We start from the raw sequence: 27,567 nt of genomic DNA on the forward strand, positions 1-27,567 counted from the left end.
AGTAGAATTTGTAATTAAAAAGGTGAAATATGGGAGCTGGAAACAGTATAGCAGGTTGAGGCTTGCTTTGCATTTCCTTGCATTTGGTCTGCCCAGATTTGATCCCTGCTACCCCAAATGGTCTCCCAAGCACTGCCAGGAGTGATTCGTGAGCACAAAGTCAGGAGTAAGTTCTGAACACTGCTGGTGGAACCCTCACCCCCAAATAAACAAACAAATAAAAAGCTGAGAGAGAGAGAGACAGAGAGAGAGAGAAAGAGAGAGAGATATTGAAGGAACAGGGACACACCGTTTTAACTAAAGGGAAATAGACCTAAGTTGGATGGGGGTGGGCGGGTGTGGGCAGGAGAAAGAGAAATGGAGCATGAGGCAGAATTCAGGCCAGGACCTGATAGAGATGCCTTAGGAATTAGAAGCGGAGCTCTCATTCTTAGGCAGTGGGGAACTCGTTAAAGGCTTTGAGCCATGAGTGATGCAACACTAGCCTTGCTGCTTCAGGAAGAGTCATCTGACTGCATGTAAACCCATCCAGGAGAAAGATAATAAGGCCCTGAATTAGGGCAGCAGCAGTGGGAGGACCAGGATGGGGTGACGTGACCCGCTGTGGAAACAGACTCAGGACAGCACTAAGGTTCAGCGCATGGGGCTGGGGGTGAGGCTCTGGGCTCTCCTGAAAATCCAAAATCAAGGTATGCCTTTGGAAATGCAGTGCTCTAAGTGGGACCTTCTTGCTCATTATCTCCACCCCCCACCTCTTCTTCCCACTCTCAAGATTCATTCCTTCTGCAAAGTCCCCCTCTTATTTGGGATTTTCTGTGAGGGGCATCTTTTGCCTTCCATAACAAAGAAGCTCTGTGCGTTTCAGGACTCTGCATCAGATGAGCTTTAAAGAGCTCATTGTGGGCAAGGGAGAAATGCAAGCTCTGGGGAGGCTCACGCAGGTCGATCCCTCCCTCCCCTTTCTGATTTGTCATTTGCACACAATCTGATCAGATCAATTGCATAGAATATTCTAAACTGGAATGCTCAAAGCCCAGAGAGGGTCCTCCATGGCATCACCCCAACCAGCAGGGCCCTAGGAAATGGCAAATGACCCAGATGGGGCCCAGGCTGCCTGGCTGCTTAGTTTCTCTAACACACACACACACACACACACACACACACACACACACACACACACACACACACGTGCGCTGGGTCTTTGTAGCAGAAGATGAGGACACTCTTGCTGCTCTGTGATTCTCACAGCATCAGCTCGGGTGGGCTGAGACATGGCAGGTAATGACACCCAAGGGGATCAGCCCTGATTTCGGGGAGGTTGGAAGCCCCGGCTGTGGGGGAAGGGCCTGGCCTGCCGCCAGCCCCAGCATCCCCATCCGTGTGGCAGCATCGGGGAACAGCCTTCGCTGCGAGGCTGGCTTCCTCCCGAATCTGCCCATAAAAGGATAAAAACGCTGCTATCTGGTCGGCATTGGGGAGGATTGCTAATGATACATTTTTAAAAAGTGTGGATTCGCCCCCCCCCACCCTTTTTTTTTTTTGCCAGCAGTGTGCATGTGTCTGTGTGTGTCTGTGTGCGTGCGCATGTGTGTGTATGCTTTCACACAGTTTGCAGCCTGTGTGCTAACAGATGGACGCAGCCTCATCTTTTATCTAGTGTTAGAGAAGATAAAACTGAAATTGGATGACATGATGCCTCTCCAATTTAAGAGACAGAAGAAAAAATAAATAAAAGAACTCTTTAAGGGAAGCCCTTCTGGTAGGGAAGAATGGGCCAAAATATTGTCTGGCTTTCCTCAGAAGGCGAAGTATAGTCGAACCATTTAATAGAGATTTTTTCTCCTCCCCCTCCCTGACTTCTAAATATATGATCTCTTGTCAGAAGTAGGCCACGCTTGAAGGCGGTCATGAATTATACATCATAGACATCTTTATCCAGGAGTCTTGAACAAATGCCCCCTGGTTTAAATTGTGCAGACATTCCCTCTCCATGCCCTGCATGCCCATGCCCCACCCAATAGCAATCATTTCTGTGACTGCATTCTTCCTAACATGGAAAAAGAGAGTGTTGGACAAAAAGATGTGAGGAGACCCGATGTTCATAAAGGAGGCTGTGAAGGGCCGAAAGGAGTCTCCCCTCCAGAAGGAGCCTTCATCCCCAAGCGATGCTCCCGGACTCCAGAAACTCCTTTGTCTTGCCTGGTTTCAGCAGAAGTCAAAGGCCTCCCGTGAGAGAGCTGGGGCTGGCTGAGAGGAAGCAGATGAGTGGGGCAAAGCTCTGCCCCCGCCCCTTCACGGCCCAGATCTTACCATGGCGTTTGACTATGCTTTGCTCAGGCCACGTACTCATTCTCCAAAGATTCAGCCAGGATTTGTTGAAAATAACTCTCCAATCGAGAATCAGAAAGGACTGTGGGGTAAATGGGGTTAGCTCTGTACAGCTGTCTCGTAGAACAGCAAGTCAGCCTTGAACATAAGCACCTGTGCTCCTGGTACTCCCTCTTTTGCTAGTGCTCCCTCTGCTCTCAGTGCTCTCTAGGCTCCCAGTGCTCCCTATGCTTAGGACTGGGCAGGGTCTGCTAGGAAGAGCACCTGTGGTCTCAGGGTCTTGCTCATGTTCGTAATCTCCCTCCCAATGCCCTGCTTTAACTGGAGGGGGTGGGGGGTAGTCAATACCCATCAGTGCTTAGCGGCTACTCCTGGCTCTGTGCTCAAAAGTGAAAATGTACAGTGGTGGAGGGATGGGTGTTGGAACACTGTATATCTGAAGCCCAACCATGAACAGCTTTGTAAGGGTCTCTCTCACAGTGATTTAATAAAAAAGTTGAAAAAAAAAGTGATTCTGGCGCTGCTTGGATGGTCATAAACATCGTTGGGGTGGAACCTAAGTCTATCACAGGCAAGGAAAGTGCCTTAACTCCCTACTCTCTCTCTGTACCTTCCCCCAGTGGTTGCTTCTGAGAGTTCCAAGCTCTCTTCCACATAGCCTTGAGCAAAGGCAGCTAGCCTTTCTGTAGGCCTCTCAGCTTCTTTTTATTTTAAATAATCCACCCTCTCATTGACTCTCCCTTTATTCTTGTATTACACTTTGGGGCCGGAGTGATAGCATAGTGGGGAGGGTGTTTGTCTTGCACGTGGCCGACCCGAGTTCTATTCCTCCGTCCCTCTGGGAGAGCCTGGCAAACTATCTAGAGTATCCCACCTGCACGGCAGAGCCTGGCAAACTCCCCATTTTGGCATATTTGAAATGCCAAAAACAGTAACAACAGGTCTCACAATGGAGACGTTACTGGTGACCGCTCACAGCAAATCGATGAACAAAGGGAGGACAGTGCTACAGTGCTACACTTTGGGAAAATGGGCCGTATGTATCTCTCCCATTTTTGAGATGAAATCGTTGAAAGCCTAAGTGGAGAACTAACTCCCCAGTCACTGCCACTAGGGTAGTGAGTCGCTTGTCTGCGTATGTTGCACGTGACACGAAATGCAATCCTGACCAGAGACACCCGCCCGAGCCAAAGAGTAAAATGTCTACAACCGAGCCTCCATTTGGAACCTCGATTCCTTTCCGAGGCTGTGCCAGGCCCTCTGTGGTCTGACTCGCCTCTGGCCCCACTTGCCTTCCAGACGTCTCTCCTGCCCAGTCCTAAGCATAGGGAGCACTGGGAGCCTAGAGAGCACTGAGCAGAGGGAGCACTAGCAAAAGAGGGAGTACCAGGAGCACAGGTGCCTATGTTCAAGGCTGACTTGCTGTTCTACGAGACAGCTGTACAGAGCTAACCCCATTTACCCCACAGTCCTTTCTGATTCTCGATTTTCTCACTTTCCCGCCGGACCCTGTGGTTTGTGGTTCCTTAGACCAGGAACTTGGTGCACCCCTGCCCCTTTGGATTACCGTGTGACCTTTGCTCTGCACCTTCCTTCTCCAGCTCCCTCTCCCCCTTTGACCTAGCTAAGCCCTGCATGGACTCCAGATTGAGTCATGCATTGACCTGTCCACAAAGCCTTCACTGCCCCAGTCCCCACCACATGCAGGAAGTCCCTGGGCTAAATGCTCCACATTGACCTCTGCTTCCCACGGCAGTAGATACCACCTTAATATCCCAGTTGTGTCTTCATGTTCTTCTCTTTTCTGGTAGCTGTGGGGCTGCTCATTGTTCTCAGAATCTTCAGATGTTTTCCCAGGGAAGCTAGGGACAGCCAGCAAGACTGGCCTCCTTATGTTACCCTTCTGTTTGGATGCACCCAAAGGAGGGATCACATCCACCAGGGAGTTTGGTGGCCCTCCTAGGTGCCACCGAGTTATATGGTTGTATCCAGACTCCCAGATGAGGCCACATCAACCCCCTTTCCCCCTATTAATTTATAGCCCTGGTCCAATATACCACACCTGGGTGAAACAAGAAGGGAGGTTGGTTTCCAGAGTCTGGTGGCTGTTGCAGCCCTGAGTTAATACTTACTAAGTTGTTAGGGTAGAAGAAACAGAATTAGACTCAGACTGATCTGCTGGTGGAAGATACTCCTGCCATCAGGGGACTGTGTGATCTTGGAAAACTCACTGGGAAAACTTGGAGTTTTTGTGTCTACCTGAATAAGCTGAGGGTGCACTATGAATCTGTTTAATAATAAGTGATTATGTTATAAAGAATGTGGTCCATAAGGGGTATTTAGAAGTATCGCCCTGTGTTATTAGTATGGAGAAAGGTCAAGCTTGCAATCCCATAAATTAGGAGATTGTTTATGGTTTTTCTGGAACTCAAGAAGTTATCACATCGTTGCTTTAGACATTGCACCTTTATTTTTTTTATTTTTTAAAAATTTTTATGACATTGCACCTTTAAATGGGAAAAAAATGTTTAAGAAGCCATAACCCATCTGGATACCAGGAAATGTCTTTACTTTGGTTTGATTTTCTCTTCTTTGTTATGGGCATAATAAGGATCTGAGGAATGGATGAGAACTGTGGGGCTATGAGGTGTCCCAGTTCAGACAGGGTTGAGCTGTTTTTCTGGAAATGATGGTGTTTATATTAAAAATTTAATTTTTGTTGTTGTTTTTGGGTCACCCCCGGCAATTCTTACTCCTGGCTCTGTACTCAGGAATTACTCCTGGTGGCATCTCCTGGTTGCCTGGGCAACATACGAGTTGCTGGGCATTGAACCCATGTTGGCCACTTGCATGGCAAACGCCCTACGCACTGTACTTTGTTCCGGCCCCTTGTTTTTATTTTTTAATTTTTTTTCCAGAAACTGCCCTACTTCCAACAGTGTTCCAGGTTCTACTTGGATTGGAACTAACTTTCCCCCCAAGCTCCAGGAATACCTGGAGAGTTAGAAATTTAGAGCTCGGAATCAAAACATGCCCTGACGTTGAAGAAGTCTGTTCCACTGAGAGTCGATTGGAAACCGGCTTGCGAGCCTGGGACAGCCTGCCTTCTCCCTGGGGTCTCCGGCTGCTCATCCATAAAGTGAGGGGGGTGGTAGACAGCTGCTCAGGTGGCTTCCAGCCCTGGCATTCTGTGAGTCTAATTTGTAGCTGAATGAGTTGTCATTCATACACCAGGAAGGGCAAAATTATCTTCATTATTCTCCTCACGGTGCTGGTGCCTGAGAAGCCACTGGGTCCTGCCACATCTAGAATTAGCTCTGAACCCTTGGGCTTTTAATTAAAGGGCTTTGTGAGTCAGATGGCTTATGGTCAGATCAGCTCTTTGGGGAGACACGGAGGGAGGTCCTCTCTACTTTGTCATCCACCCCTGGAAGAATCAGCTGCCTCTCCCAGTGCAAGGAGGGGAAGTGGGAGTCTGCAGGCGCGCTTGCAGAAAAAGCAGCGGTGAAGCTGGCTCGCAGCCCCTCACTGACCCCGGGCACAGAGACTCAGGACAGCCTGTGTGCGATGCGTGGCAGAGCCTCTTTGCTTGTGAGCGCGTGAGCTTTGCCTCTTCCGGTTCCCTCAGTCCTGGCTTCCACCATCACCACCTGGTAGGTGTCTCCTCCAGCATACTTTCCTTTTGGGGTGTTTTGTGCTCAATGCATTTTTCAAGGGACCTAATGGGATGCTGGGAATTGAACCTGGGTCGGCCACATGCAAGGCAAATGCCCTATCCATTGTGGTATCGCTCCAGCCCCTCAATGCATTTTTCAGTCCTGAGCAGCTCAAGGGTTTTAGAAAAGGATAGCTTAAAAAAGCTGGTTTTGGAATGTGTGGGAAGCAAGGCTGCCTGCTATGTGGTTGGAACAACTGCCTCCCCGGAGGAGGCTGGAACACCTCACCTTTCCAGATCTTTCCATTCCTGTTAGAGAGGAATTGAATCACATCCATCTTCTAACTACTGCGGCTGTGACTGTGAGCCAGGGTCTATTGGTCTAAGCTGAGTGTCCAGAGTTGGAAAGTGACACCTTTTCCTGCCAGAGGAGGTGAAGTCCCATGGGTGCTCGTTAACTTCCTCTGCCTGTGCCCGGCTTCTGCGTGAGAGCACGTTTCGGTGACAGTCTTTAGGCTCCCTGCTAAGGGTTACTGAGCGTCTACTGTGTGCTGAAACAGCGTCAGGGTAAGAACTCTGTGGGATGCTTGCATGGCTGCCCTGTGGCATACTTCAGTGTTCTGTGGGCTTCCTGCCAGCTGACCAAGCTCCTTTTCTTTTCCTCCTGGAGACTGACGTGTTCCAGGCACTTGAATGGGGCACTGTCCTTCACTCTTTACATCAGGCTTTCCCATCCTTTGCACTAATGACTTCTTGAACATAACAAGTCTTTGTGGTGTGTGCATGTATATGTGTGTGTATGTGTGTGTGTGTGTGTGTGTGTGTGTGTGTGTAGTAGGGGGTTGTTTCTCCTGAGCTCATAGTAAGATGTTTAGCAGCATCCCTGATCTCTCAACACACTCGATGCCAGTCACACCCGACACGTGCGAGTTGTCATTTTGAAAAGTGTAACAGATAAATCCTCTTAGTTTCGTATTCATCCAAATGTCTTTACACCCATTCTCTTTCTTTATATACTTGTATAGAGAAAAGCAAGATTGGTCTCCCCCTTTTGTTAAGGCAATTGAGAATCAGGTCTGGAAACACCTGATCTCCAATTCCAACTGTGAGTTGGGGCAGTTCTAGTTACTGGTTAAATCTTTTGTCTCTCCAGTGTGCTAGCTGTCTCATAGATACATTTGGTGCTGTGTAAATATTTACTCATTATTGATCTGGGAAAAACAAAAATAAAACAATTGTGATTAGTAATGGTTGCCAGTTTCCCTGGTGTAAAACTCCTACTACAACTGTTTTCTACTTATAAACATGAAATTGGGAAGAGATAGGTATAATTGGCTCAGGAGAATTATGCCATCTGGCCCTGGGATAGCCCTGGATCCAGATGTGCTTCTGTCACATATTAGCCTTGACTTTCTCTTCTACCCCGCTTCCTGTGCTGCAAAAACACATAAACTAATTACTGTGAAATACAGTGGAGGAAGCAGCCTGGAAAAAGGGTGTTGATCACTTCTTTGGATCGATACAACACAGTTTACATGGAGTTTTCTCCCTCTCCTATTAAAAGGACATTTTATTTTTGGTATCTTTCCATATAAGGAGTTGGATGAGTAATAGAGCAGCTCTGGTCTTAGAGCAGAAATCTTGGAACACTCATCACTGGGATCTCCTTGGCAAAATGATAATCTCCTAGGTAGGAACTAACTGCTATTATTCACATCAGATTTGTCAGGTAGGAGTTACCTGGTGGTAGGAGATATTGATCCAATGGGCTGTTGGCATTTTGGAGCTTAAGGGAAGGGTCTTGGCTGGAGTTTTAGTGCTGGTATGAGTTCTACCTTGATTAGCCTCAGTTTCCATACCTATAAAAGGACAAACAACAATCTCCTCTTCATTTTTAATAAGTAACAAATGCACTTTTTTAAAAAATTTCTGAACCTAGATACCTCTCCTAGAAGTTCATCAATCCTGAGGACTGAGTGGGTGGGTCTTAACATTATCACCTGGTTGTGTGCACCTGACCATCTTGTCTGTGGTTCACCACTAGACCTGGGGGAGCCATGGGTGAGGTTCACAGGAGACCTGTGTTCTTGTTCTACCTCTGGAACCATCTCATTACATAATCTCTGGGAAGTTGTTTGGTGAGTCTGGAATGTGGGTAGCCTCAGGGAAGGGGTGGGAACATGATGTTATTTGGATTTCCTTCTGAAGGTGGTGGGAAGTGCTAGGAGGCTTTTTCAGCAGGGAAGGCACATCATCACACGCATGCTTTCGAAAGTTCTTTTTGTGGCCAGAGTCCAGGCAGTATGAAGCCAGTTAGAAGACCAGTGCAACAGTCCAGCCACAAAGTGATGAGGCAACCTGTGGGGACTAAGGACTGTATGGCCCTGCTGGAAAATGCTGTGAGAGTTCAGAAAAGAGACAGGTTTGTGTGAACTGGGCAGCAGAAGGGCATCTAAGAAGACGTCCTGGAGGAAGAGACAACTGCTCACAGAGCTACTGGCTTTGAGGAAGGGTCAAAAGAATAGTAATGCAAGATGATACACTGCAAGAAAACTTGAAGCTGCAGTAAAATCACTTTTGGACTCAGTTTCTCCATTAAGTATGAACCCATTAATGGACAGAATGGACCCAAAGTTCAGGAATAGGGATTTCGTTCAAGGACGGTGGTCTCAGAGGGAAAAGTATATTTTCTACTAGCTGCTCCACCTTGTTGTCCATTTAGAGGGGAGCTGAACCCCTGATGTAGGGTTCAGCAGACCCCTGCTGCTTGGAAAGGCAGAATCCCCAGGCTTTTTAAAGGCTGAACGAAGCACTGAATGCTGATTGGCTGATTCCCTATTTGCCTCACCACAGGGAGCCCCAGAAGTAGAGCAGCTGCGCTATTGTCTGCACCCAATCGCCAGTGTTTGTCTGCTTAGGCCTGGGTGACTGTTGTCAACACTGTAGATAAGCCGGCTCCCAGCTGTCGCAGGTATGTCCTCAATCATCCCCCTCCTGTTGACTCTGCCTCTCTCTCCCTCCCTGTGAAGAATGGCAATTTCGCCTCCCCCCCACGCCAGCTTTGTGACAGCGCGTCTGGCTCTGCCCATGAAGGTGAAGGATGGCTCGCCTTGGAGTATCCAGAGGAAATGAGATCTGTGCTTTGGGGGAAGTGTTAGAATAGAGAGTTCACAGCAAAATGATATGAGCGAGATACAATAAGCTCTGAGACACACCTGAGAAAATTGGGGGTTGGGGGGGGGACATAGGGGTGACTCAGCCAAGGTCGCACAGCCGGGAATTAGAAGAGTGAGAGACTAGAATCTGAATGTCCGAACTGGACTTAAGCACCTGCTCGTTGGATTCAGATAGCCATATTTTGTAGAAAGGGCTGGTGTAATTTTTAGTAGAAAAAAAGTCCCTCTTAGTAATAAAATGACTCTCTTGGGACTGGAGCCATAGTAGACTGGGTAGGGCATTTGTCTTGCATGCCGCAGACCTGAGTTCGATCCCTGACATCCCTTATGATCTCCTGAGTTTAAGTAACTCTTGAGTGTCGAGCCAGAAGTAACTGCTGGGCACCAGTGCATGTGAACTAAAAAAACAAAATGGCACACACACACACACACACACACATGCACACACACATATGCGCGTGCGCACACATGCACATACACGCATGCACACACATACACACACAAAGAAAGTGACTCCTGGGCTGAAGCAATAGTATACCAGATACAGCACTTGCCTTATACTTGGCCAACTTGGGTTAGTGCCCTAGGGTCCAATGTGACCCTCCAAGAGTCAGAAATAAGAGCAGTGCCAGGTATGGCTCCAAGACCAAAAGAAAATAAAATGACTCTCAAGTGTCGGTATATATCATAGGTTCGACTGGCTCAGAAGAACTTCACCCACCAAAGAGCATCTGGAAATTGAGAGCTGTAAATTCCAAGGATTCCTAATCATTATACAGTTGACAGTCATTGATTTTTCCCAATGTCTTCCAGAGATCAAAGGAGCTTGGAGCCAGATCTCTTGCTTTTTAAACTCCAGGCTCTGCCATCTACCCAGCATTGAGGCATAAGTGGGGTCTTTCTCCATAACACCGAACATAAGGTGTTTTGTGATGGTGATGTTATAGGCCAGGAGCTGCTGGAGAATTCACGGGGGTGAGGTGAATGAGTATGGCCCTCAGATGGGATGGCCACTTGTCACTTTTTGGTCCACTGGTGTACAAGATACCAGAACGCATCTGAGTTTTTGGAAGCCTGACACATGGGGTCGGCAGCTGGACTCTGCTGAGTTGGTGCTCAGCACAGTCTAGCCACAGCACCCTTTTGGCTTTCTACTCCCACACAGCCCTGACTTCGGGCCTCAATTCGTCTTCCTCTTGAGGGTCCAGGTCTGCTTTGAGCCCCTGTATCCCTTTGTATTTTGGAATAATTGTATTAGCTGAAGCTCAAGCTGGCCACTTAGAAACTGGGTCACTCAACAGACTGAAATGGTGCTATTATCTTTATTATATACTCTTCTCCTGGAGAGTTCAAGGCCCCAGACTCTTCATATCACCCTGTTCTCCCTGAAAAACTTTGACATTTTTCCTCTCTCTATTTTTTTTACCTGCCAACTTACTGTTCAGCTCCACAATAAGTGTGGGTCTATGACCCCAGCCGTATCCCATCTTCCTTTTTGCCACACCCCCATCACCTCTTTCCTCGCTCCCAAGCTATACTGATCCTATCACTGCCCTGGTTTGACAGATTCACTCACCCACATTCCTCATCCTTACTGGACTCTGGGCTAGTTCGAGTAACCTGTAGAGAGATGGTAGACTGCCACTTCCTCTTAAGGATCTTTCCATCCAATGGCAGAGATGAAAGTAGAACGAAAATAGCTATGGTTCCTTAAAATCCCTTGATCTTCAAAGTAGCCTGAGAGACTTGCTAGTGTGTCTCGCTGTAAGATCTGCATTTAACACACTTTGCATCTAAAGGTCAGAAACTAACAAGATGGGAGTGTCTAAAGGTCTCACAGCCAGCCAGGACAGCATTGGGGATAGAGCCAGGTTTGCTGGCCTGCCTTCATGCTACATCAAAGTGTCCTCTTGGCTGTGTCACTGTGATGAACAAGTGTGACCCCTGAAGGTTGGTCCTGGGTCTGTTTCTGTCGTTCCTTCCTCTTCCTCAAAGGCGAGGCTCCTGAAGTTGCAGCCTGGGAAAAGGAAGAGGCAGCTGGAAGTAGTCTGCTTCTCTGGAATTTGGTATTCAGGGATTTCAGAAAGAGGAAACTGATTTTATTGGATTCCTAAAGTGTCACCCACTTCCTCAGTGCAGAGGAGGATGGGAGGACTGAAATTTCTCTAAAAGAAGGGCTTCACTCTGGCATGTTTGCTGTAGTAGGAAACTTGGGGGTAGTTTTCTGAACTCCTCTGCCAGTTTGACTGGATCCTACCACTTTCCTAGTGGTTATTCAGGTTTGACCAAGATCAGGGACAGAGGTAAAACCACAACCTTGAGGCATGGAACAAAAGTGAGCCTGGACATAAGGACTTGACTCACCTCCTGGTTCTGTGACCATGGGCCACATACAACTTGCCTATTTGTAAACAGTGAGCTGGGCAGAGAGCACAATGGTTAGAGCTAGACCTTGCGATTGAACTAGGGTTCTAATAGACACTGACTGCTGACCCAGAGGAATATTAAAGCTTACTAAAGATCAGTAAATATTGCAATTGAGGTAAAAAAATGCAAGTAAACAAAAGAACTATTTTTTTAAGGGCCAGAAAGTAAATGAAGGGTGAAGACATCACTTTCTGATGACTGTGTCTAGTCCTTGATATTCTGAAGCAGCTTCAACACCTGGGACTTGTTAACTGGCTGAACATTTCTATAGCCCAAGGCTCCAGCTAAATCTGTAGTAGAATTATATCTGGCGTGAGTTTCAGTCCTTGGGTCAGCTCCATCTTGGCTCTTCTTGAGTAGGCCGCCATTTTTTTTTAATAGTGAAACACTGTGAGGTACAGTTGTAGACTTACAAATTTTTGTGCTTGGGTTTCAATTATACAATGATCAAGTACCCATCCCTCCACCAGTGCCCATTTTCCTTCATCACGGATCCCAGTATCCCTCCCACCCCACATCCCCCCATCCTATCCTGCCTCTGTGTCAGGGCATTCCCTTTTGTTCTCTCTCTCTTTTTGGGTGCTGTGGTTTGCAAAAGAGGCATTGATGGCAATCATGTTCGGTCTATGGTCTACTTTCAGCATGCATCTCCCATCCTGGGAGGATCCTCCCAACACCCTTTCTTTGGTGCTCCCTTCTCTTCTGTCTGAGCTGCCTTTTCCCCTAGCATGTGTGGCTGGCCTCCAAGCCATGGAGTAAACCTCCTGGTACTTATCTCGAGTAGCCCACCATTTTCTTATGGGTAAGATGTGGCTAGCGGGAGTGTGGCAGCATTTGGTGGATGGCGGGAAGGAGAACTGCGGGCACCAGGTGGGGGTGTCGTCCTCGGAGCTTGCATATGGTCAGCCTGCAGAGAGAAGAGCTGACATTCTCCCGTGCCATGGCCTTAGTCCACTTGGTGCCCTCTGATCATCTGAGGCAGCCTGTCCTACCTCGGTCTTCTGGGGTCAGCCACATGATTGGCATGAATTTTGTCCCCAATGTGAGTCCCCCTGAAAATTTCAGTCTGAGGGTACACTCATTAGGACCAAGAAGACCCTACTGTCATTTGGGAGACCAAAAGAGGACCACGGTATTCTCTTTCTTGCATTTTCACCCACTAGCTGAGAGGTCTGAGGTCTCCCCAGAATAGCATTACTATTAATCTCATGATGACTCATAGGAATAATAGTAATAATATCACAGAGGCGTGAATTGTGGCGCCCAGAGCATGTGTTCATGCTGAGTTCCCAAGAGTCTGTGAATGGCACCTAGTAGATGGGGAGTCTCATTTACCAAACTCTTCACTTGCTGCATCCCTGATGCCAAACAGACCCAAAGGCTTGTCACTTTTGTTCCACAAGATGCAACCCAGAGCCCCGCCCAGAGCCACTTCAGATATTTCTGGGCTTCCAGCCTGTGAACTTGTACAATGTTCAGAAAAATCACTGTCCAGGGACTGGAGCAATAGCACAGAGGGTAGGGCATTTGCCTTGCATGCGATTGACCCGGATTCGATTCTCAGAATCCCACATGGTCCCCTGAGCACTGCCAGGAGTAATTCTTCAGTGCATGAGCCAGGAATAGCCCCTGTGCATTGCCAGGTGTGACCCGAAAAGCAAGAAAAAAAGAAGTATTGCTGTAGGAATCAGATCGTACAGTAGGTATGGAGCTTTGCCTTGCAACTTTCTGACTCAGATTCAATCCCCAACTCTTTCCCCCAACCCCCCAGCACCAACCACCGCCAGCAGTGATTCCTGAGCTCAGTCAGAAATAAGCTCTCAGCTAATAGACTGGCTGGCAACAAGCAATTGTTCCCGTTATTTTTGTTGTTATCGGTTTGGTTATTACTCTATGACTATTATTATTCGTTTCTATTCATTTTTGTCTGTGGAATGATGAGCCCTGCCCTGTCCAACTCCCCAGATCTTTTGGTGGCTGGAAGCAGGCAGCATCTCCAGAGCCAGTGTCCCAGGAGGACACTGTACTGTTTGAGGCAGCACTTGCCTGCCCTGTGCCCTGCCGATCCATCCCTGAGACTTGGGAACTGCATTCCCATGGCATTTCCCCCCTCCACCCACTCTGCTTGCTCTCCCATCTCAGTCCCTCCCGCGGTGGCCTCAGAGAGCAGCCTGCTTCCTGCTCCCAGGATGAGTGCTGCTCTAGAAACCAGCTCCAGGATGTCACTGGCTGGAGCTGGCTGGCATGGAAAACTTCCCCTGTGGGAACCACATTCCTGGGGCTGCCTCTGCAGTGTCTCAGTCTTCTGTCTTGGAGAGCTCTCTCCCTTCCTCTAACCTTTGAATGAAAGGTCATTCATTCTTAGTGTGCTTACTTTTTTTTCTTCTTCCTTCCCTCCTTCCTTCCCTCATTCCTTCCCTCCTTCCTTCCTTCCTTCCTTCCTTCCTTCCTTCCTTCCTTCCTTCCTTTCTTTCTCTCTCTCTCTCTCTTTCTTTCTCTCTCTTTCTTTCTTTCTTTCTTTCTTTCTTTCTTTCTTTCTCTCTCTTTCTCTTTCTTTCTTTCTTTCTTTCTTTCTTTCTTTCTTTCTTTCTTTCTTTTTTCTCTCTGACTCTTCTCTCTCTCTAACTACCTTAAGAGGGCCAACAAACTATAATTCGCACCTGATGGCCTGAATTCAAATCTTGTAGGGCATTTGCCTTGCATGCGATTGACCCAAGTTGAGTCCCTGGACAAGGACCTCAGTTTCTCCATGGGTAAAGGCAATCAGAGGAATGTGAACTGATACTGTGGCTATGAGATTTCAAGGCATTGGACAGATGGATGATGCCATGCTAAAAACTCCAGGTACATAGAGGGTTCCACCATGGATGGGGGGACTGTCTAGTTACAAAAAGGCCTGCTTGGTGTGTCCTCATGTTGCCCAGGAAACTTGGGGCTGTGAAAGGTGGCCCTCTGGGGTCTAACTGCCTTCAGAGTCCAGCCCTGACTACTGCTTATCTGGGACTTAGCACAACCCACTCCCCCACTGGGATAGAGTCTTCTTATCATCCCAGCCTGGAGGCCAGCAGATGGTCTTGTAACCTTCAGTCCCTGTCATCAGCAGAGACCCCTGTCCGACCCACTCACTACCCTGGCCCTGCCGCCTGAGTCCAGGAACATTCCCAAGTGAAAGACATGCTGTGGGTCAGAGTTGTCCCCCAGCCCCTGTCCTTACTGAATGGGGTATGGGGACCACATGGTGTCATGATAAAGTCGCAGATCATTGGAGCTGGAGCAGTAGCAAGCAGGTAGGGCTTTGCCTTGCACGTGGCCGACCTAGGTTCGATTCCCAGCATCCCATATGGTCCCCTGAGCACTTCCAAGGGTAATTTGAGAGTGCAGAGCCAGGAGTAACCCCTGTGCATCACCAGGTGTGACCCAAAAAGCCAAAAAAAAAGTCTCAGGTCATCATTTTGAAGGTAGGGGATACTTGGTCTAGTCCTGATTCTATTCTGTGACCTGAGCTATATGATTTTTTGTTTGTGGACTTTAGTGCCCTCTTTAAAATGGGCTCATGATCCCCCTCTGCTTTGCCCCTCTCTTGCGAGGATCACAGGAAGATATAGAAAGGCATCTCACTGGCTGAGAGGTGCTACAAAAATGGGGTGGAAGGTCTGTGTGACGTTGGGCCAGGAGGCGGGTGTGGGCATTGCTGTGGGGGGGTGGGTCTGTGGCAGCTGCTCACTCCCTCAGCTTGGCAGCAAATTCTCACTGTGTTGTGTGAGGTCATGCTGGTTGTGGGGATGCAGCGTGGGAGTTTTAAGTGTCTTTCCTGGCTTCATCTCTGTCCTCTCTGATGGACATCTGGCCTTGGGGGGCGACTCAAACAGGAAACCCCCCAGCCGTTACTTCCAAAGGCTTGGACGCTTCTCAAAGATCTGCTTGCTTTTTTGTTGTTGGAGTTTGTTTGGATGGTAGAGGGATAATTTACAGAAGCCAGGGCAGATCCTTAGCGCAAGCCCCTCCCGGACAGAGCCTCTGTGATATTATCTAGAAGGTGCGTGTGTGGGCGGGGGACGGCGGGCATACAGGGAGGGCTGGATCCAGGTCCAAGTTCTCCATCCAAGTGCTGGTCTAGAGCCAGGGTGGTGACATGGAAACTCTCTCAGAAGCTTGGTTTGGTTTGGTTTGGTTTTTTGGTGGTGGTTTCCCCCAATGCCTTGCCAATTGGGGAAACTGCTAAATAGGAGAGACGTATCAGAGATGGTTATCTGAGGACTTTTCCTTGCAGAGCTGCTTCAGTCCTTCCTCCACTCCCTTCCCAGTGCTCACCAGGAAGCAGTAGAATTTCTTGGACCGAGAGAGATGAGGTGATTGACATAGTCATCGATGTGTGTGATTGTTCAGTAGGCAGGGGGCGATCATATTTCCAGACACACATTGGAAGCTGGGGAACTCACCCAAGGATCCCTCCACATAAATGCATACAAAGACTGGGGAAGATTCTGGAAGGACCTTAGAATTCATGGTGTATAGGAGTCTAGCAGTCCTCCCATTCTGATCTTCTGGGTTTGTTTTAGAGGCAACAGAAGGAGGTCCTTGCTGTTCCTGGTTGGGTGAATCAAACTCCAATCGCATACCCTAAACATGAGTATAATATTGAGAACATTTGAGAAGGAAACGTTGGGAGCCCCTGGCGTCCCATCCATTTAGCAGCCTCTCCCTCCTTTCCAGAATTTTTTTCTGTGGCACGCCTGGTCTCTCAGCCATGACCAAGAGGCTTGAGACTGGTATTCCCCAGGGATCCTTCCTTGGAAATCTGCCTCCTTCGGGTCCTGGCAGACAGCCGGAAGTCCCTTTTCCTCGGGCTGTGCTCTTCTTGGTGGGACTTCATAGGCGGTGACCCCAGGCTGGAAGAAACCAACCTCGTGGTTCCCACACTGACCTGGGTCTTCCCGGTAGGCAGCGCCAGTCCCACACGTGTCAGCTCAGAAATCACTTTCTCATCAGGACAAGGACTTTGCAACGTTGCTGTGTTTTCGCTCTCATTTCCTTCCCTCCTCAACCGCCTCCCCCTCACTTCCTGTTTTTTCTTCCTCTTTCTCCACCCCCACCCCATCTCTCCTGCCCTGACCCTGGTTGTCTGAGAACAGGAACAAAGCGCCCAGCATTGATAATCATGATTTCCTGATGGCTCTCAGAGCCAGGGGCCGGCCTGGCTTCTCTGGGGCACGTGAGCCCGGGCTGAGAGCACGACAGGAAACTGGGGCCTTTAGAGTCTTCTGTCGGAAAGGGAATCTAGTAAGAATCCTCCTTCCCGGACTGACAGCAATTGACTACTTCCAAAAAGCGCTCTCCTGCATGCAGCGGAAACACTGGGAAAAGAACTGCAAACGCCTCAGTCGCATCGCCACAGTCCAGCTTTAATGGACAAAGACATAAATCTGGGCTTGGGAATCTGTGGCACTATACAGCATTCTGCCCCTCGGGAAACATGGAGTTATTGGTACCCCCTGGAGAATTTTTGAGGATGTTAGGGAGATACTTTTGATGTTGGGAGAAAGTGACTGTCTTTCTCCTCCCCACTCACATGAGCCACCCGAGGGGTCCCTCGACATCACTTTGATATGATTAACCTCTTAGAGCTGTGCTTTGCGTGGTACATGTCAACTCCCTTCATGGGTTTTGTCTTCTGCACAGAGCGGTGAGTGGTCACTGCACAGGAGCCAGAGTGATGCCAGTAACATCCCGGGGAGGGCCCAAGGCTGTTATTACTGGTTTCTCCGGAAACCTTAGCGAGGTAAGACAGGCAGAGAGACAAAAAGGGACCAGAGTCAGAGAGGCAGAGAGGGGCTGAGGGAGCAGCCTGAGGATAGAGTGTATGTACCAACGTCACTGGAAGGGCAGCGCCCCACATCACAGGAGGGCTGGCACAGCTCCTCAGAGCTGACCCGTTATGTAGTTTTCTTGTGGGAACTGTGGGATTCATATTTAAGGTGGAATGTTTTACTGATCTTGCTCCCCAGAGTCAAACTACAAAAAGTACAAATCCAACAACCCCAGGGAAGAGAAGAGTGTCACCTCCCTTTAAAAAAAATCTAGTAAAAAAGCCAAAAAGACTTTCCATTTGAATTCAAGGTCAGTGACCACTGTCTGAGTGACCTGACCATGTGGATGCTTTTAAAAAATTCCAGCAGGCCAGAGCAAAAGAAACCCGTTCTCTTCTGGATTCCTTCCCAACTGGTTGCACTGGGACATGCTTCTCTACCGTCCCAGCCTCAGTTTCCACAGTGGCCACTGCCCAAAGGCCTTCGAGAAGGAGCTCTCACTGACGACTTTTTCCAGCTTCACTGCTCCTGCGTGATTCTGGATCCTGCTGGCTGGCTCTGCTCTCCTTTTCAGAATGCAGTGCTGTTGGGGGCAGGGCAGGAAATGGGCCTCTCCCTAGTGACATGGTTTGCATTCCCTTTCAGCAGATTATCACTCACTTAAGGACCCAGAAGCACTCTCCGAGGTCAAGGTCCTGAGCCAGAGCCACAGACCTGCCTTGGCCTCACAGCTGCTCAGCTGACGTTCAGCCCCATCAGCCTGGATTGGTGAACTTGAGTCACAAGAGATTTCTCCAGGTAAGCAACAGTAGACTTTAGTTTGAGCAAATGGCACAGAGTCCTCCCCCACCAGCGTGCTAAGTGGAGGGCACGAAGCATCTGCAGCCTTGCAGAACCCTTGGGCATATTAAAGATGGTTATTACTCTCTATCTGTCATGTTTGATTGGAGCCAGCCAGGCTTCCTAACACCAAGTCCATGGATGGAAATGGGGGTGGAAGGGGAGAGGGGAGGGACATCATAATTGTGTGCATTTCAAGGTGGTTGCAGCTTTAAGGTGGTTCAAGGTTCCGGGGTGGTTCTATAACAGTGCTCTGAGTGGGAGCTGTTGCCGACTTGAGACTTTTTTTTGAGCACGTAGGCATGAACTAGAGTAGTCGAAAACTACAGGCAGGAGTGGAAATTTAGAGCTGTGGTATAGTGCGCCTTTTCCACTGCAGAATCTATTATTTGAGCTCAAGGCATGTTTCTGGCTCTCCCGTCCGAGCAAATTTAGAGGAGCAAAGAGCTTCGCCCTTCAGTCGTCCAGCCCTGATGGGAGTTGGGTCTCCGGCAGGAGATCTGGTTGGCATCTCACTTGTTCACATTTTCAGAGGTGTTTCCAGATGGTTCTCCCCCTGGGCTGGAGCGATAGCATAGCGGGTAGGGCGTTTGTCTTGCACGCACCCGACTTGAGTTCCATCCCCACCCCCCACCCCCCACCTTGGAGTCCCGGCAAGCTACGGAGAGTATCGTGCCCGCATGGCAAAGCCTGGCTAGCTCCCTGTGACGTATTCAATATGCCAAAAACAGTAAACACAAGTCTCCCAATGGGTATGTTACTGGTGCCCGTTGGAGCAAATTGATGAACAGCAGGAGGACAGTGACAGTGACAGTGGAAGTTCTCCCCCAAGATCACCATCCCCTTTTTCCTCTTGACTCACTTGTCAATGCATAGTCCTTCCTCTCTTATCTCCTCCAGATCAGCAGTGCACACTTTTTTTTTTCTCATATGCAAGGAAAGGAACGTATTTACTTCTTGATTGAACTTGAACCTACCACGTGCTGGTATCCCGCCCGTATTTACTTCTTGATTGAACTTGAACCTGCCACGTGCTGGTATCCTGCCCAGATGCCTGAGGACCCCGTGGCTGAGCTTCCTGAACTCTGTATTAATTCATCCCTTGAAACTGACGTAGTGCTCCCACACATATGAGATCCTGGGAGATGCCGCAGCCCTGCACTGCTAATTAGACTGTAACTTTTGCTCTCTTCTTCCTTTTTATCTACATGTCTTGAGTTTCCTTGAAAACTTAAACCAGAGTCATTTCATAAACCTGAGCACAGTCCAGAAGGCATCCAGTGCCTTCGAAGGGAGTTTCCAGTTCTGAAAACGCCCAGTATCATGTTACCCCAGACTCATTCCTACTACTAAATTCTTATTCTTTAAGGGTATAAGTTTTTCTTTCTTCCTTTCATGGTTTTTTTTTCTCCCCTAGAATGATCCCTGCAATAGTGTAATTCAGAGAAAGAAGAACCTTTGGAATTATAACTGACTTCTAATCTCAGTTTTGCCCATTTACTGTTTCAATAATTTTACTTAGATTTTTTTTTAAATGAGATAATGTTGGTTTACAGTACTGCATATATTTTCAGGGTACAAATCCACACCTCTTTGGAATATACACTATCATACCCACCATGCAAATACTGAGACACCCCCCTCCATGCCCCCCACACTCACAGCACCCCACAAACACAGTTCAGTCGACTTTCTTCACCTTTCACCCCCTTTCACCTCCTCCTTTGTAGTCCCAAGTCCACAGTCAGAGTTCAAAGTTTGCTTTATTTGGCTTTGCCTGTTCTTACTTTGTTTTGCCTAAGTCCTCTATTATCCATTCTGTAAGAAGGGGAAAACATACTATATATTGAAGGCCTATAATGAGAATCCAGAGCAGTGATCTATTAGCATAGTTTCTTGCTTTGTAGGCCTTGAAAAATAGTAGTTTCTTTTCCTGCCCACCCTTTATTTAGAGTCAATGCAGTATATAGTTTTGATTCCTGTAGGGTTCCTTTTGAACCTGTGTCTAAATTTAGAGATGCCTTATTTACATGACTCTAAGTCCCACCCAGTTAGGTGGGGGAAGGAGATGGAGAGAGAGAGAGAGAGAGAGAGAGAGAGAGAGAGAGAGAGAGACATACAGACAGATAGACAGACTGCTGTCTTTGGAGTCAGTCTCCATCTTCGATGTTCCTTGTCTGAACTTGGGGCAGTTCCCATCCAAAACTGGACCTCTTGAGTTGTTTGTTTTGTTACAGCAGGACTTGTCACTGTCCATTGGCCCCATCCTTTATTCTAGATTTGAGCAGAGACCCTTCTTGCTTTTTTTTTGGGGGGGGGGAGGTCTCACCCAGCGATGCTCAGGGATTATTCCTGGCTTTGCATTCAGGAATTACTCTTGGCGGTGCTCAGGGGGACCATATGGGATACTGGGAATCGAACCTGGGTCAGCCGTGTGCAAGGCAAACGCCCTACCTGCTGTGCTATCACTCCAGCTCTGACCCTCCTTACTTTAAGCAACTTCTTCACTGAAGACCAGCATTACTGGGGTAAGAGGTGAGAGGGAAACTGGAGATGCTGATGGTGGAAAATGTACACTGGTGAAGGGATGGGTGTTTGAACATGATATAACTGAATCCAGATCATAAACAATCTTCTAACTGTGTATTTCACTGTGATCCAAAAAGAAAAGACCAGCATTACTGCCATCTCAGAATAAATGTTCTGACAATTGGAATAGGTTGATATGGGAGGGACCTCCTGGCCTGGTGTTTAACAAGAATGCTTGGCTGCTGGCATCATTTCATCTTGGCCAAGGCATTGGTTGTGGTGTTCACCCTGTGGGATGCTCCTTCCTCCAGTCAGCCATGTTCTTCACGGTGTTTATGAAGCACGTGTGTGTGTGTGTGTGTGTATGTGTGTGTGTATGTGTGCGTATGTGGGGGTGGTGGTGGTAGGTTTCATCTTGATGCCAAGCAAAAATTTGTTTCCTCATGGAGCTTACAATTTTCTGTTGAAGTCAGGGAACCATCATCTTGTAGCCAATCTGGTATATGTTCTATGAGGCAGTATTGTTTTGGTAAAATAAATCAGCCCAAGTTATAGAGTTAAGGATTGGGGGGTGGGGGGCAGACATTGCTGTTTCATAGGGTCCCAAGAACTTTCTGATACATTCCTTACTAGAGAAGAAAGCTGTGATGGAGAAGGAATCCGAGGCAGAGCAGAACTTCTGAGGGAGAAATGTGCATGAATCTAGTCACCTGCTGTGGAAAACAGGATGAAGCAGAAGGAAGAGGTCACGGTAGCTAGGGATGGAGGCAGAGAGGGGTGCGGTGTTCACCCTGTGGGATGCTCCTTCCTCCAGTCAGCCAAGGGCCTTCTACACCATGTCAGGAGCTCTTATGCTCTGACTGGCCTTTCAGAGATTTCCGGGCCTTCTTCTCTCTCCCTCAGTGCATCCTTGAGGCCTTATTCCACAAGCACCCTGATGTAGAAATAAGGGTGGAGGTTCTTAGTCAGTAGAGTATTAGCCATTTATTCACACACTTGTATTGGCCACTAATGAGCTTGGTCATGCTCTGGACCCATAGTCTAATCAGGTCAAGACAGCTTGGGGAAACTGCATGGGAAAATTAGGTTAAAATTAACAGCTGTTCTCTTGTATTCAACCTGGAACCAATGAGCTGGATTGGGAATGTTCTTCTTGGAACCTCCCACAGGGGACTATACCGATTCTTTTGCAAAGGTGTTCACCTAGACACTGGCTAAGCCATGGCTATGGAGTTGAGGGAGGACCAGCCACCTGAGGAAACATCTGAGCACCAGAGCTGGGTGCTGGAGTGCTTGCTGGAGCAAGAACTCCAGCTGGTCCTACCTTCTGGTTGCTTCTGGTTTTGCTGGGAGACGTACTACCTGCTTATCAGTATGGTGGAAGAATGATGGGTGCGTGGAAGCCATGGGGACTATGGGACTGTGGAGGTGAGGAGAAATCAGATAGGAGAGCACTAAGAGACTTCAGAAAAAGGGTTATCAGGCAGAAAAAAAGTCTCCTGCTCAACCACCGTAGCCATGTGAAGCCAGGAGGAGCACACGTGACAGCCTGCCAACTCTCGCGATACTGCCTTACTCTCAGAGGAAGCTGAAGGCGAAGGCTTTCCCTGGAGGGGTTGGGGGGGGGGGCGTGTCTCACATCCCAGCTGACCTGCTGGGCTTCTGAGTCTCTCCTTAGGACAGCTAAGAAACAGTGATTTAAGTAGAAGGCTGACCTGAAAAGATGACAGTTTCGGGAAATAAAGGTTCTCATCTTATTGGACCCTGTTCTTGAAAGCGTTGCTTTTAGATGTGCTCTTTGGACGGCCTGAAGGTCATCGTTTCCCTGACTGTACCATCAGTTCATAGAGACCGCAGAGGGAGGTGCTTGTCAGGAGAGGATGCAGGCACCTGGACACCAGCAGTCAGCTGGAGCAAAGGTGAAATCTTGGCAGTGTTGCATGTGGAGCCTTGGAACATACGTTTCCGGAAATGGTTAGAGCTTGAGCCTTGTTTCTGAAAGCAGGGAGTTGGTTGGTTCGAAAGCAGATCCATGTTATTCGAGCAGACCTACTGATGGTATGCATTAGGTTTGGAGACATTTTCTTTGAGTCAGAAAACAAGCGGGCCACAGCCACCTCTTAGCTCTCTCTTTGTTGAATCTGAAAGGCCAAGCGTTCCTTTAGAAACTCACTTTCATTCAAGAGGGAAAACCTGAGTGCCTACGTGCCATGTTCCTGTGCTTTTGGCAGCATCAAGACAGATCAGATAGGGTCTGGAGCAATAGCACAACAGGTAGGGCATTTGCCTTGTATGTGGCCAACCTGGGTTCGATTCCCAGCATCCCATATGGTTTCCCAAGCACTGCCAGGAGTGATTCCTGAGTGCATGAGCCAGGAGTAACCCCTGAGCATCGCCAATGTGACCCAAAAAGAAAAAAAAAGACAGATCAAATAGTCTCAGCTCCTTATGGAGTTTCTGAGATGGTGACAAGCTAGAGGGGATCCTGTCCCAGAGGCAGGTTGAGGAAAATCCCCAGTAAAGCCATAGTGATGTGCATGAAGTCCGAGAAGACAAAAGCCAAGAGGAGTCATAGGAGCTGGGTGTTGCACGATGTGTAGGAGTTGAGACCTGGGCGAGAGACACATCTGGTGCAGAACAGCAGTCCTGTGTTATAGAAATAGGGAGGAAGAAGCCAGCGTGATTGTCTTGGGACACAGTGAATGCCTTGACTCTGCTTAAAAGCACCCACTAGTAGCCCCTCATCCTACCACCTCGTTCCCAGCAGTGACTAAAAACGATTAAAGTTGTTTGAGTTGATCTCTGTCCTGATGCCATGGAGGAGTAGGAGTGTGTGTGTGTTGTGTGTGTGTGTGTGTGTGTGTGTGTGAGAGAGAGAGAGAGAGAGAGAGAGAGAGAGAGAGAGAGAGAGAGAGAGAAGACTAAGGTAAGGGTGACTGAGAAATGAAGAGAGTGGGTGAGAGATTCAAAGGAGAGAGATCCTTCTCTGTACTCCAGAAACTCTGCTTTCACAGTGGAGACTGCCAAATCTGTCTGGGGGCAAAATCTGGCTTTACAGAGAACTCGGTTTGCTTCTTTCCAGTGAAAGCTGGAGCAATGTTGGAAAACTATTTATATCCTTCTGCCTTTCTCTTGGGAAAAAATTATATATATATGATATAGAGAGTTTTGCTTGCTGATGTCTATATATTTATGTATATTTATACATATACATGTGGATGCATGCTATATGTGGATACATGCATGTATATATATGAATATATATGTATATATATGATGTGGCATACCATGTGTGATTAAATAGAGAATATAGAATTTAAAGAAGTATCGGCAACCTTCTCCAGTGTCACTTGCTAGCTGGAAGCTGAGTGACTTGGCAGGACCAACCCACCCAACCCTCTTGGGGGCCCATACATGCCATGCTCTGTACGCCCTGGATGCCGGATGTTCCCACAATCTCCCTACAGAAGAGAAAATCGAAGCTCAGAGGCTACCAGGTGGCTCATTGATAAATTAGTTGATTTGGACTCAAACTCCCTTCTAATTATCCCTGCTTCCGCTTTGCATGCTGCCTGCCACTCTCTCTGTAAGTCAGGAGAACTTCCGGTCAACCCAGGAGGATATTTCACAACTAAGAGTTGTCCTGGGCTGTAGCACTTACCCGGAGCACTGACCTGCATCTGTCAGTGGAGTGTTGAAGGAGATGTCTGCAAGACTTCTGGCTCTCTGTGGTGCCAGCCGTCTCTCAATCCTGCCCCTCAGGCCTCTGCTTCATGCTTCTGGGAATGTAGACCTCACTACCAGACAAGACAGCTGGTTCTAGTTCAAATACTCTTCTCTCCTCATAGCACTGCTTTTCCACTAAAGATTTTCTTAATTTTAATCTGAGTGGTGGTGCAGTAGTGACGGCACCTCCCTTGCAAGCAGCTCAGCTGGGTTTGAATCCTGGCACCCCAGCTGGTCTCCCAAGTCCCGCCAGGAGTGATCCTTGAGCACAGAGCCAGGAGTCAGTCCGGAACACAGCTGTGTGTGGCCCAGACCCCACCCCCTTCAAGTTTCCCCCCCTATTTTTGTGATCATCTTGTTCTTGGCTTATATGTGTCATCGTCAGTGGATCAAGGGGTGGGGATGTGCAGGCCTCGGAGACACACAGCCCATGAAAATCACTCTCCATTTCTCCTCTTAGAGGATCACTTATGCTTACCAGAGCCGTGGCTCTCTAGCTCTTGCTCCTGGGGGACCAATTTGTTCTTCCTGATGCGGTAAGCAAAGTGGGAGACATGATAGCTGGATTTCTTCTCTTCTCCCTCTAAGTATGAACTTAGTCAGTATGGACTTACTCAGTATGAACTTACTCTGACCTCTGCTTGTACCCAGCAGGGATATGCATTTTTCTTGGGGTGTTTTTAAGAAATGAAAGATGAAAATTAAAAAAAAGACAGAGAAGAGAAAGGGAAAAGAAGGGAAGGGAATGGAAGCAGAGTGGAGGGATGGGGAGGAAAAGGAATGAAGGGGAGGAAAGGGAGAAGGAAGACAAAAAAGGAAAGGAAATACAAGGAAGAAGATGTGACTAGGAGAAGAACTGTTGCAGTCCTTTATGTCATTTTAATTCCATAACCAATGGTTTCCCTTAAGGATACCTTTACGGATGTCCCAGCTGGAAAGAATTCATTTCTACTTCCAGTCCTGTAGTCTGCCTCAGAGTAGCAGTTTTCATTGAAATATGAAGGAAGGAGAGAGGAAGGAAAAAAAGGAGGGAGGGAAGAAGGGAGGAAAGGAAGGAAGGGAGGAAGGGTTGAAGGAAGGAAGGAAAGGAAAGGAAGGAAGGGAGAGAGGAAGGGAGGGAGAGAGGAAAGGAGGAAGGGAGAGAGGGAGGGACAGAGGGAGGGAGGAAGGGAAGGAGAAAGAAAGATGAGTGTACCACCAGGATTCATGAGTTCTAGCCTGGTCTCTGACACGGATTCCTGTTGATCCTGAGCACCCCCTTTCTATCTCCATCCTCACGCTGAGGAAGTTGGATTTGTCTGTCAAGGTCTTCTTTTTCTCAGCTTGTCCCCAAGGAGAGTCCTTGACTCCTGCAGAATTCCCCAGGAGGCAGCAAGATTATCATGTGGGTTTCACATTTGCGTTCCCCTTTCTAGGAAACAGCTAGACCCCTCTCTTCTTCTAGGAAGGTGGGGTTTGCCTCAGCCCTCGAGGCAGATCAGCTGATCAGTTCACAAAGTGAAAGTGATTCCATCTTGCTCCTCCCCCCCCAACCCCCGCCCACCTATGTTTGAGCTCTGGGCTAGTTCCTGCCTCTGTCCACCACTCCTTGGTTTGACTCCTTTAGCTTCCTTGATGCTGTTCTCTTCTCCTCTGGCTTAAAAAGAAATAGGAGGCCAGCCACAATTGCTAGGGGAAAAAGAAGCTCAGATAGAGAAGAGAACACCAAATAAAGGATGTTGTGAGGACCCTCCCAGGGTGGGAGAAGCATGCTGAAAGTAGACTATAGACCAAACATGACTGCCACTCAATGCTTCTCTTGCAAAACACAGGGCCCAAAAGAAGAGAGAGAGAGAGAACAAGGGGGATTGCCCTGCCACAGAGGCAGGGTGGGGTGGGGGGGATGGGGGGTGGGAGGTATGCTGGGACCCGTGGTGGTGGAGGATGGACGCTGGTGGAGGGATGGGTACTTGATCATTGTATAACTGAAACCCAAGCACAAAAATTTGTAAATCTATAACTGTACCTCATGGTGTTCCACTAATAAAAAAGAAAGAAAGAAAGAAAGAAAGAAAGAAAGAAAGAAAGAAAGAAAGAAAAAGAAATAGGAAACCTTACCTGGCGTGTTTGGCCAAACCCCAGTGTCAGTCTTCCTCACTTTGGCATTTGTGAGCTGCCAGCCCATGGCCCCAGGATTTCTCCCAACCTGGAAAGCAGGAAGGAAACTGGGTCGGGACTAGCCTGCAAACTGTAGGAATCCTTCCATGGACGGATGGGAGTTCTGAAGGCAGGCTTGGAACTCCATTCCTCCCAGGAGCCAATAGGCCCCTCCCAGTAACACCCTCCACCCCGACCCCACGCCAGCTCCCTTTCTTCTGATCTGGAACCTGGGCCAGGCAGACAGGGCCAGGAAGGGACACAGCAAGCCATTGGCTTTCTTCCTCCCATTCCTGTATGTGAGTTAAGAAGAGTCTGGAAACGTGATGACCTTTGCAGAGACCCGGCTTTAAGGACTGGCTCAGAGCAGAGAAGGTGCATTGGAGTGGACTTGGGTGACCATGCAAAGTGTCTCGTGGGAGCATGAACGGGGACCATTTTACTGTCCTTGGGGATCAGCAACTTACCGTCTGGTGAGCTCGACAGTTGTGGAATCTCTCAGAACAGTGTCCTCAGCAGAAACATGGGTGCCACCATCACGCACAGCTTTGTGACATAGTGATTCAAGTTTTTAAAAAATTACTTTAAAAAATCTGAAAATTATAACAGAGACAGGGGTGCCCGTGGGAACTGCCTGGGTGAGCTGTGCGCTCAGAGAATGAACTCACAGGAGGCAGCAGCCGTGGCAGTACCTCCAAGGGGACCCCTTAGCCGAACACCCTCTTGGGTCCCTTTCGCTCGTGGGGGGTGGGCACACCAGCAGGTCAGCACCCCCTACCACCTACGCACCTATGCACGGTTGCAGACTTCCTCCAGCCATTGTCCCTGGAATGCACAGACCCTGTGTCACCTCCGGGTTGTTCCAACACATGTAAGAAAAATGTCCTTTCTGTGTTGGGAGGATTCTCCCAGGATGGGAGATGCATGCTGAAAGTGAACTATA

At 48.3% G+C, this 27,567-nt stretch overlaps 1 protein-coding gene across 4 annotated transcripts in view; it reads left to right on the plus strand.

Annotated features, from left to right (window-relative positions):
• CYRIA (CYFIP related Rac1 interactor A) overlaps positions 1 to 27,567 on the plus strand; it is a 109,897-nt gene that overhangs the window by 28,105 nt on the left and 54,225 nt on the right. The window contains exons 1-2 of one of the 4 annotated variants that reach the window (XM_056123400.1): positions 8,849 to 8,954; positions 18,039 to 18,191. The gene's annotated coding sequence lies outside the window, so the exon portion shown is untranslated. Of the gene's footprint in view, positions 1 to 8,848; positions 8,955 to 18,038; positions 18,192 to 27,567 lie in introns of those variants that run through there. The other 3 variants (XM_056123416.1, XM_056123425.1, XM_056123408.1) reach the window with 3 other exon arrangements.

The sequence above is a fragment of the Sorex fumeus genome, unplaced genomic scaffold (genome assembly GCF_029834395.1).
Source record: "Sorex fumeus unplaced genomic scaffold, SorFum_2.1 ptg000006l, whole genome shotgun sequence".
Taxonomy (NCBI): Eukaryota; Metazoa; Chordata; class Mammalia; order Eulipotyphla; family Soricidae; genus Sorex; species Sorex fumeus.